Genomic DNA, 12,190 nt, shown 5'->3' with positions numbered 1-12,190 from the left:
GAAGACTAAAATTATTAAAACCACATCTAAATTATTTAGGAGACATGATTTTGAACTTCAGCTCTGTTTGTTCATCCCATCCCCTACAAATCAATATGACAAGTGTTGAAATTCGACAGTGGTGTATTTAGCTATTGGTTATGGTTTTTTATTTCCCAAGAATGTCTTGTATGACTGGCAATCAGAAGTTACACAATTGTTTTCAAAGTTTCCCATGATACTCTTACGATGTGCATTATTTGTTAAACGAATTAATAATTTGGATTAAGACAAAGTGGACTGAAATCAAGTTCATTTCAACTCTATCTTTTTTTTTTAAGTATCCCTTACAGTTTTCTTTTTTTAAAAATTTTATTATTATACTTCAAGTTTTAGGGTACATGTGCACAACGTGCAGGTTTGTTTCATATGTATACATGTGCCATGTTGGTGTGCTGCACCCATTAACTCGTCATTTAGCATTAGGTGTATCTCCTAATGCTATCCCTCCCCCCTCCTCCCACCCCACAACAGTTCCCTGTGTGTGATGTTCCCCTTCCTGTGTCCATGTGTTCTCATTGTTCAATTCCCACCTATGAGTGAGAACATGCGGTGTTTGTTTTTGTGTCCTTGCGATAGTTTGCTGAGAATGATGGTTTCCAGTTTCATCCATGTCCCTATAAAGGAGATGAACTCATCATTTTTTATGGCTGCCATTTCACCTCTATGTTGATACATTAAGAGGATGACTTTCTCTTTCTGTACTAATAGAACACTGTGTGCCTAAAACAGTGTTAAAAAGCCAAATGCTGATAGATTTTAAAATATCTGGTAGAGGATTTTATCAACAAACCAGAGGGCTTTGTAGGAGCCATAAAAGGGGAGGCAAAGCAGCCCTTTACATCACTTGGCTGTATTTTATTAACTTTCGGTAATTGCTTAGGATAAAGAAGGAGGAGAAACACATCATTCTCTCTAGAATGTAGATTATCAGGTAAGACTCTTCCTCAGCCACAGAACTTTGAGCTTCCTAAGCGCGTTCCTTGACAAGCTGAGAACAGTGGGAACACTTAGATAGCACCCACCTTGCAGGGTGCAATGTAAGTTGCAAAGGTGTACAGATGCTCCTTTACTTAGGATGGTGTTGTGTACTGATAAACCCATCATAAATGGAAAATACAGTAAGTCAAAAATGCGTTTAACAGGCCGGGCGCGGTGGCTCACGCCTATAATCCCAGCACTTTGGGAGGCCGAGGCAGGCGGATCACGAGGTCAGGAGATCGAGACCATCCTGGCTAACACGATGAAACCCCATCTCTACTAAAAATACAAAAAATTAGCCGGGTAAGGTGGCGGGCGCCTGTAGTCCCAGCTACTGGGGAGGCTGAGGCAGAAGAATGGTGTGAACCCCGGGGGGGCGGAGCCCACAGTGAGCCGAGATCGTGCCACTGCACTCCGGCCTGGGCGACAGCGAGACTCCGTCTCAAAAAAAAAAAAAAAAAAAAAAGAAGGGTTTAACATACCTAATCTACTGAACATCATAGCTTAGCCCAGCCTACTTTAAACGTGCTCAGAACATTTTTAGCATGGCTCACACCAGAAATCCCAGCACTTTGGGAAGCTGAGGTGGGTGAATTGCTTGAGCCCAGAAGTTCGAGACCAGCCTGGCCAATATGGCGAAACCCCATCTCTACAAAAAATACAAAAAATTAGCTGGGCATGGTGGGGTGCACCTGTAGTCCCAGCTACTTGGGAGGCTGAGGCAGGCGTGGATTGATTGGTCCCAGATGGTCAAGGCTGCCGTGAGCCCTGATCACACCACCGCACTCCAGCCTGGGTGGCAGAGTGAGACTCTGACTCGATAACAATAAAAAAAATAATACTTTCAGTACAGTATTCAATAAATTATACAAGATATTCAGTACTTTATTATAAAATAGGCTTTATGTTAGATGATTTCGCCTAGCATCAGGAGAGAGTATAATTGTACAACATATCACCAGCCTGGGAAAAGATCGACTTGACAATGCAGTGAAATGCATTCAGTAGAAGAATCTTGAAGGAATGCATTTCACTGCATTGTGAACTCGAAAAATTGTTAAGCTGGACTATTGTAAGTCAGGGACTATCTGCATAAGACAGATTTATTGAAAATAAATTCCCTAAAATATCCTTTTCCCTAAAACTAGATTGTCTTCAGGTAATTGATAATCCAGGTGTATTCAGTGATTTCACTCTCAGAACAGTTGTGAGACTTAGAATTGTACTTGGGACTTTAATGTACCATAATGTTGCCTCCCCCATGGGTGGTGGGTTTTGATAATTAGGCACTTGCCCAGAAAAGCTGGATTTTGGATGAATATATTACTTCATTTGTTTCTAAATTCAGAAAATATTTATTATTTTTTATTGGTGGCAGCAATAGAGACTAATTAGAAAGGATGAGTGCATGGCCGGGCACGGTGGCTCGTGCCTGTAATCCCAGCACTTTGGGAGGCCGAGGCGGGCGGATCACGAGGTCAGGAGATCGAGACCATCCTGGCTAACACGGTGAAACCCCGTCTCTACTAAAAATACAAAAAATTAGCCAGACATGGTGGCGGGTGCCTGTAGTCCCAGCTACTCGCGAGGCTGAGACAGGGGAATGGCGTGAACCTGCGAGGCGGAGCTTGCAGTGAGCCGAGATTGCACCACTGCACTCCAGCCTGGGCGATAGAGGGAGACTCCGTCTCAAAAAAAAAAAAAAAAAAAAAAAAAGAAAGGAAGGACGAGTGCAGAAAGAAGACTACTGCAAAGAGGACTAGTTGTTCTAATGCAGACACTGAATGCTTCTGTGGGACCGGGAAGAAGTCAGTGATGACTCCCAGGTCTTCCTGATGGCTTAGTGGATCTTGCAGCCATGTGGAGAGATAGAGAATCACTGTAGATAATATTCCATTTGAGAACTTGTTATTGAGAAAGCCTCAAATTCTGAAGACCTCTATTTCTATCTATAAATGTTAAGAGGTAAAATGAGTTTCTTACCTGTAACAAAAAAAACAATTTCAATGCTAAAAAATCCTGACATTTACTTCAACTTCATTTCAATTTGATATGTTTGTGAAGTTATCTTGTATTTTCTACTTACCACAGAGAATTTTAAAATCTGAGACTTTAAACATAATTTTCCTTATTGAAAATAAATCCCCATAAAACACCCTTTCCCCTAAAACTAGATTGTTTTCTTTTTAAAATCAAAAAAGGGCCAGGTGTGGTGGCTCGCACCTGTAATCCTACCACTTTGGGAGGCCCAGGCGGGTGGATTACTTGAGCTCAGGAGTCCCAGACCAGCCTGGGTGACATGGTGAAATTCTGTCTCTACCAAAAATTGGCTGGGCATAGTAGTGCATGCCTGTGGTCCAAGCTACTCGGGAGGCTGAGGTGGGAGGATTGCTTGAACATGGGATGTGGAAGTTGCAGGGAGCCAAGATGGCACCACTACACTCCAACCTGAGTGACAGAGTGTGACCCATCTCAAAACAAACAAACAAACAAAACAACAACAAAACCAAAGAAAAAATTCTTAATATATTGCAAAGTATAACAAAATATTTTGAAAAGGGATGGCAATGGGTAAATTTTCAAAACGTTACTTGCTGGAGGACAAAAAATGCTTTTTAATTAAAATGCACAGCATGCAGGTCAAGATTAAGTGGGAGATCTGAATGCAGCATATGCATTTTCCATATAAATAGTAACTGTCATTTTTGATACCTCTGACTTCTCATATAGAATGTCTAAAACAGGGACTTCAGTTAGTGATACACATGATTCATATGTATGGGTTGAGCTGCTTATAGTAACACGATTGCAGGAATGATAGTTGTAATAACATTAGGTAAATTTTATTGGGAGATAAGAAATTTGTAAGGGAGATAATATGTTTGCATATTTAACAACAGTCATAAAAATTGCTCTTTTAGGCCGGGCGCGGTGGCTCACGCCTGTAATCCCAGCACTTTGCGAGGCCAAGGCGTGCGGATCATGAGGTCAGGAGATCGAGACCACCCTGGCTAACATGGTGAAACCCTGTCTCTACTAATAATACACAAAATTAGCCGGGCATGGTGGCAGGCGCCCCTAGTCCCAGCTACTCGGGAGGCTGAGGCAGGAGAACGGCGAGAATCCAGGAGGCGGAGCTTGCAGGGAGCCGAGATTGCGCCACTGCACTCCAGCCTGGGCGACAGAGCGAGACTCTGTCTTAAACAAACAAACAAACAAAATTTGCTCTTTTAATTTTTAATTATTTTTAGGGTAGTTTTTGGTCTCTATGAAGTGGTTGGTTTATATCACTACAAAAATATGATTCTTTTGGAATTGAATATTTTAGCAGGGGATGGCAGTAGAGCAGGGGCTCTTTATACTAAGGAATATTTCTAAATTCTAAAGTTGTATTTAGCTATAAGGTCTACGAAAACTATTTATGAATAGTTTATCAACTTTATTTAAAAAAATCGTACATAGGAACAGGATAGGGAACATGTTAGTTCTGATTTTAATCATATTGATGTATGGGTTCTTCATGTTTCGAAACAGTAAGCAGGAATTTTTATATGCTGATAAACAGTGATACTCTAGTATTATCCAAGCAACATCTGTTAACAAGGCATTTTAGATTTAGAATTAAACAAAAAAAGATATAGCTTTGTAAATTTCCCTCTTTTTCAAAACTGATGGTGGGGGGACCAATCTGAAGAGGCTGTAGTGAGAGATGAATGCTCCAAAGTCAGAGAGTAGTGAGGAAGTAGAATAACAATATGTTTATGGGATGAGGTTGGTTGGTTTTAATTTGTATATAGTTTTACAAATGAAGACCATTTATAATGTGTAAAGGTCCTTTATTTTTCTTTTTCTGTGATATCTGTTCATGTTTTCTTTCTTTTTTTTTTTGTTTTTTGAGATAGAGTCTCGCTCTGTCGCCCAGGCTGGAGAGCAGTGGTGCGATCTCAGCTCACTGCAAACTCCGTCTCCCGGGTTCACGCCATTCTCCTGCCTCAGCCTCTGGAGTAGCTGGGACTACAGGCGCCCGCCACCACGCCCGGCTAAATTTTTTTATTTTTAGTAGAGACGGGGTTTCACCGTGTTAGCCAGGATGGTCTCAATCTCCTGACCTCGTGATCCGCCTGCCTCGGCCTTCCAAAGTGCTGGGATTATAGGCGTGAGCCACCGTGCCCGGCCGATCTGTTCATGTTTTCTAATTTTCTCTCGAGTGTCTGGTCTTTTTCTTCTTTGATATATAAGCTTCTTATATATTTATCTGTGATTTGAATACCAGATATTTTTTCCAGTTTGTAATTTGTGTCTCATCCTTGCTTATGCTATTATTGTTATTTTTGCCAGGTAGTGGTTTCTGATTTTTTAATTAGTTAGATTTATTAATCTTTTATGGCTTTTAGATTTTGAGTCACAGTTAGGCCTTCCCATTCCTTTTTACGAATTCCAAGGTAAGGAGAGAATTCATCCATATTTTCTTGGAATGCATTTTTTTGTTTTTGTCTCTGTTTTGCTCTGTCATCCAGGTGGGAGTGCAGTGGTGCAATCATGGCTCACTCCAGTTTTGACCTTCTGGGCTCAGCCATCCTCCCACCTCATTGTTTGATTTTTTCTAGAGAGAAGGTCTCACTATGTTGCCCAGGCTGGTATCAAACTCCTGCGCTTAAGCAATCCTCCCATCTTGGCCTCCCAAAATGCTGGCATTATAGGTGTGAGCCACCATCCCTGGCCTTTGTAATACATTTGTATATTCGTATTTTGCATTTAAGTCTTTGGCCCATTTGGAATATTTACTAGCATACAGAATGAGACGTAGATTTAAATTTATTTTTTCCAGGTGCTATCCATTTATTCAAGTGTCCATCTTACCCCACTGACTTGAGATGCTGCTTATTTGGGTCTATTTCTGGGCTATTTAATTCCATTAGCCTATCTATTCCAATGGAAATCCCAAAGTATAAATTATTGAGATTCTATAGTATTTTTTAATATATAGAAGGTTATTCCTTCCTCACTGATCTTTTAAAAATTGTTCTTCTGGTAAACTTGTTTGTTTCTTTTCCCATGTGGACTTTGGAATCATTTTGTCCTATTCCAGAAAATTGCCAATTAGTGTTTTCATTGATATTGTAATACATTTAAAAATTAGGGGCGCATGCAGTGGCTCACACCTGTAATCCCAGGACTTTGAGAGGCTGAGGTGGGCAGATAGCTTGAGCTTAGGAGTTTGAGACCAGCCTGGGCAACAAGGCAAAACCCCGTCTCTGCAAAAAATACAAAAATTAGCCAGGCCTGTTGGGTGTGCCTGTAGTCCCAGCTATCCAGGAGGCTGAGGTGGGAAGACTGTTTGGGCCCAGGAGGTTGATGCTACAGGGAGGGAGATCTCATTTGAGCCAAAATTGTGCCACTGCCCTCCAGCCTGGGCGACATAGTGAGACCCTGCCTTTAAATAAATAAATAAATAAATAAAATTGAAACTTAGCATTTACATACATTGACTTTTTCTCTCCAAAAACCTGGTCTGATTTTCATTTGTTCAAGTCTACTCTTGTGTCCTGCAGGAGTGTTTTAATGTTTTTCTCATGTAAGTTTTGCATTTTTTTTTTTTTTTTTGAGATGGAATCTCGCTCTGTTGCCCAGGCTGGAGTTCAGTGGTGTGATCTCTGCTTACTGCAACCTCCGCCTCCTGGGTTCAAGGGATTCTCCCACCTCAGACTCCCAAGTAGCTGGGACTACAGGCGTGTGCAACCATACCTGGCCAATTTTTTGTATTTTTAGTAGAGACAGGGTTTCACCATGTTGGCCAGGTTGGTCTTGAACTCCTGACCTCAAGTGATTCACCTGCCTCAGCCTCCCAAAGTGTTGGTATTACAGGAGTGAGTCACCATGCCCAGCCAGTTTTGCATATTTTTTGTTATTACCCCTACACAGTTTTTGTTGCCATTATGTGGGTCTTTTTCTTCTTTTATTTTGTAAGAGTATTGTTTATCTGTGTGTTGGTACTACATACACATAATGTGTGTATGTATATATATATATATATGTATATATATATATACAAACAATTTTGGTAAATTAATTTTTTTCCTGCTCCCACACTTAAATTTTTTATTGCTTAAATATTTTTTAGTTGATATTTTGGGTGTACATATACATGTACATGTGAGGATATACATATGTATACCAAAAAATCAACTGAAAAAATGTATATTCAAAAAATACATATATTTCACTTGATTTATAGGTATATAATCATGTAATATAGAAATGACAATTTTACACTTTTTTTTCAATAGTTATATCTTTACTTTCTGTCTTTCCTCTAGTTCCTTTGACTGAGACTTTCAGCACTGCATTAATTAGTAGGGGAAGAACGAGCAACCTTTTTGTCCTGTTGACCTGAGCAGGAATCTTCCAAATTTCCCTATTAAATTTGAAGCTGGGTTTGAATTTTAAAATTAATTTCTAGTCAGACATTACTACTTTGCTTTATGTGAGAAATAGAAAATTTCATCCAACAATAAAATCCCTAAATGTCCAACAATAAGGGATTGGCTAAATACATTATGTTAAATTCATTGAATGTAACAGAGCACTTACAAAATATGTAGTTTTAATCTTTTTGTCATTGAAATAAAACCCAAAGTATATGCAAGTATGCATGGAAAAATATCGAGGAGGATATTCAATAAATGGATTTAGGCCAGGTGTGGTGGCTTACGCCTGTAATCCCAGCACTTTGGGAGGCCAAGCTGGGCAGATTACTTGAGTCCAGGAGTTCAAGACCAACCTGCACAACATGGCAACACTCTGCCTGTACAAAAATTTTAAAAAGTAGCCAGGTGTGGTGGCGCATGCCTGTAGTGCATGCCTCCTACAGGTGGAGGTTGCAGTGAGCTGAGATTGCCCCAAGCACTGTAGCCTGGGCAACACAGCAAGGCTCTGTCTCAAAAGAAAAGTAAAAAAAAAAAAAAAGGATCTAAAAGTTATAAGCAGCCGGGCTCGGTGGCTCAAGCTTGTAATCCCAGCACTTTGGGAGGCCGAGGTGGGCGAATCACGAGGTCAGGAGATCGAGACCACGGTGAAACCCCGTCTCTACTAAAAATACAAAAAATTAGCCGGGCGTTGTGGTGGGCGCCTGTAGTCCCAGCTACTCGGAGAGGCTGAGGCAGGAGAATGGCGTGAACCCAGGAGGCAGAGCTTGCAGTGAGCCGAGATTGCGCCACTGCACTCCAGACTGGGCGACAGAGCGAGACTCCGTCCAAAAAAAAAAAAAAAAAAAAAGTTATAAGCATATAAACTGGTGATTGATAACATAAATTTCAACTAATTTATAAAATCTAAAAATATCCATAACATTTTAGCAGAATTTAAAAATGTTAGGGATTTATGAAAAATTGGCCAGGTGTGGTGGCTCATTCCTGTAATCCCAGTGCTTTGGGAGGCCAAAGCAGGAGGATTGCTTGAGGCAAGGTGTTTGAGACCAGCCTAGGCAACAGAGCAAGACTCTATCTCCACATAAAATAAAAAAAAAATTTATCTGGGTGTGGTAGTGTGCACCTAACCAGCTACTCAGGAGGCTGAGGTGGGAGGATTGCTTGAGCCCTGCAGCTCAAGATTACAGTGAGCTATGCTCACACCACTGCACTCCAGCCTGGGAGACAGACAGATTGTGTCTCTTAAAACAAAACAACACAAAACAAAAAAAAGAAAAGAAAGAAATTTACAAAATAAGAACTGTGTTCTTTGTTCTGGATCCCTTTCTGTTATTAATTTTTTTCATAATGAAAAAATAAGCCTCTCCTGTTTAATTATGGAACGACCAGAGGTGTTTATCATGTATTCTTTGCAAAATGACATGAAAATGATAGTGTAGAAAGATGTTTATAAGATATAAGCCACAAGGAAAAAGGGAATAGGAGAAAAGTCTACAACAGATAAGAGATTTCAATAAATTGTAAAAGCCAGAAATTGGACAGAGAAGTGATAACTGGCTTGGCAAAATGGAAGAGAGGCTAACCTCAGTGCTTGGAGGAAACTTAGCACTTGATGGTGCCATGTACTGTGGAAGGCAGGGGCAGGGCACAGGCTGAAAAAGGAAGATTGCCGTATAATGGTTTACTAGGCTCTTGGACCCCTGGGTCCCTTCTCCACTTCATTCAGGCAGCCTGCACTCATGCCCTCCACCCTAACACTACCATTATCAATGCAATCCCTCTATGAGGTTAGAAGTTTCTTCTCTGGAGAAAGGAGTTTATTCTTTGGCGAAGAGTTCTCATAAACAAAAAGTTTAACAAGAGAATGGGAAAGAGCCCTTGGAAATGACAAATGTGTTTGAAATAGAAACTTTGGTGGAAGATAAGGTTAAGGAATTATTTTGGTCAGGGATGTCTCAATCTTGGCACAGTTGCCATCTGGTGCTGGAAATTCTTTGTGTGGAAGTTTGCTCTGTGTATTGTATGATGGTTAGCAGCATCTGTGGCTTCTACTCACTAGATGCCAGACCATCCCCCTCTTTCCTGTGGCGACAACCAAGAATATCTCCAGACATTGCTACGTGCCTCCTGGGGCAGGGGAATCAAACTTCTCCTCCTTCTGCCCCATTTGAGAACCTCTATCTCAGACAATAGATAAGGAAGATACAGAGATGATCAACAGGATAAAAGGACAATACATTTAGAGAATAATATAGATGTTCCAATAACCTACTAACAAGAATTCACCAAAAGGATAGAGAAAATGGAAGGGAGGAAAACAGCAAATAAATAAAAGAAAACATTTGCAAATGAGATCAAAAAGACTGCTTGGTATCCAGCACAACCACTGAAAAAAGGCCTATTTGTAAGGTGCATGAATATGACATTTCAGACTACTAGGGAAAATGGAAGATTCTAGAAAGAAAAATAGGTCAGATACAGATGAGTGGGAACTAGAAAGGCATTGGACATTTCAATGGCAACACCGGAAAAATGCTTTCAAAATGCTGACGGAAAATGATTTTCAATCCATCTAAATTATCAGTCAGGAATAAGAGTAGAATGAAGACATTTTCAGACATGCAAATACTCTAAAAATTTACCATCTATGTACCTCTTCTGAGTAAGCTCCTGGAGTCTGTGATCCGGCAAAATAAAAGGGTAAACTGAAAGTTGTGTGTTTGGGCATTGGAAGATATTATTGATGGGCATTTGATAGATATGTTGAAGCATTTGTATCTAAAATTTAGGTTAGACACATTTTTATTTTATTTATTTATTTATTCTTGTAGAGATGTAGTCTTACTAGGTTGCCTAGGCTGGTCTTAAACTGCTGACCTCAAGAAATCCTCCTGCCTTGGCCTCCCAAAGTGTTGGAATTACAGTTGTGAGCCACTGCATCCAACCTTAGCTACATTTCTTTTTCTTTTTTTTCTTTTTTTTTTTTTTTTGAGACGAAGTGTTGCTCTGTCGCCCAGGCTGGAGTGCAGTGGCGCGATCTCAGCTCACTGCAACCTCTGCCTCCCGGGTTCAAGCGATTCTCCTGTCTCAGCCTTCCGAGTAGCTGGGATTACAGGCGTGCGCCAGTATGCCCGGCTACTTTTTGTATTTTTAGTAGATATGGGGTTTCGCCATGTTGGCCAGGCTGGTCTCAACTTCCTAACCTCAGGTGATTTGCCTGCCTAGGCCTCCCAAAGTGCTGGGATTACAGGCATGAACCACCGCACCTGGCCCCTAATTGTTGATTTGAGTGAACATTGTAATATGGTTATGTTGCAAGGAAGCATGAGGGCAAAGTTGTTGTGGTGGTGGGTAAAAGAGCTAAGTCCTCAAATACCATAAGATGTCAATAAAGAACGTGTAAAACTGAAAATCAAGAAATTCTGTTACAAGGTTATCATTTAGGAGATGAAGAATATGGTAGGGTTGTGTGGAATGTAGGGTGAAGACAGGTGGGGAGAAGCAGGGCAGGGGGCTGATGGCACTCATTGATGTTTTTTTGTTATAAGCCTTTAAGAATTATTTGATTTTTCACTTATGTGTGTTACTTTTACTAAAAATAAAAATGCAAACAAAACAACACACATACATTGTAGAAAAGATATCACATATAATAAAATGCGCAAAAAGAACATAAAAAGATGTCCAGAATCTCATCCATCCAGAAAACTGAGTGTGCCTGTAGTCTCAGCTATTTAAGAGGCTAAATGGGGAGGATTGTTTCTGTATTTTACCGGCTGCCTCCATAGATGCCTGGGAGTTAGAGGCTGTCATGTGATGTGGTATCTGTGACTGGCCACTGTACTCCTGTGCCCCAGCATGGGCAGCATAGCAGACCCTATCTCTCTCTCTCAAAAAAAAAAAAGTCTCACCCACCCAGAGATAACCACTGGTAATATCTTGAAATAGTTTCATCTGAAAACAAATGAAAGTACTTTTAAAAAAACCTTTTGGTTTGTTTGTTTGTTTAGAGACAGGGTCTGACTCTGTTACCCAGGCTGGAGTGCAGTGGTGCAATATCAGCTCACTGCAGCCTCCAACTCCTGGTCTCAAGCAATCCTCCTGCCTCAGTCTCCCAAAGCACTTGGGATTACAGACATAAGCCAGTGTGCCTGGTGAAAGTATTTTTAAACACTTATAAAACTTTACAAACACTCTTAATACACGAAAACTACCAACACAGGAAAAAGTAGTGCTTGGGGTTATTCATTTTTTAGAAACTCAACCTTTCTGATCAAAATGTTTGGCATCATTTAATTTGTATCTTCACTAAGAGCAGAGTGGAGAATTAAGGCAATTTCTCAAAATATTTTTGCTTTAATTATAATTTTTAGAAAAAAAACAGCTGTTGGTCTTAGTTTTTCAAACAGTTGGTTCTATTCAGAAGATTAAGAATTTTGGAAAATAAATTCATCAGGAAAACTTACTTCATTTAAAACAGTTTTTGGCTGGGCGTGGTGGCTCATGCCTGTAATCCCAGCACTTTGGGAGGCCGAGGCGGGCGGATCACGAGGTCAGGAGATCGAGACCATCCTGGCTAACACGGTGAAACCCCGTCTCTACTAAAAATACAAAAAAATCAGCTGGGCATGGTGGCGGGCACATATAGTCCCAGCTACTCGGGAGGCTGAGGCAGGATAATGGCGTGAACCCCGGGGGGCGGAGCCTGCAGTGAGCTGAGATCGCGCCACTGCACTCCAGCC

The sequence above is a fragment of the Hylobates moloch genome, unplaced genomic scaffold (assembly GCF_009828535.3).
Source record: "Hylobates moloch isolate HMO894 unplaced genomic scaffold, HMol_V3 SCAFFOLD_5, whole genome shotgun sequence".
Classification (NCBI taxonomy): domain Eukaryota; kingdom Metazoa; phylum Chordata; class Mammalia; order Primates; family Hylobatidae; genus Hylobates; species Hylobates moloch.
This window is presented reverse-complemented; position numbering follows the sequence as displayed.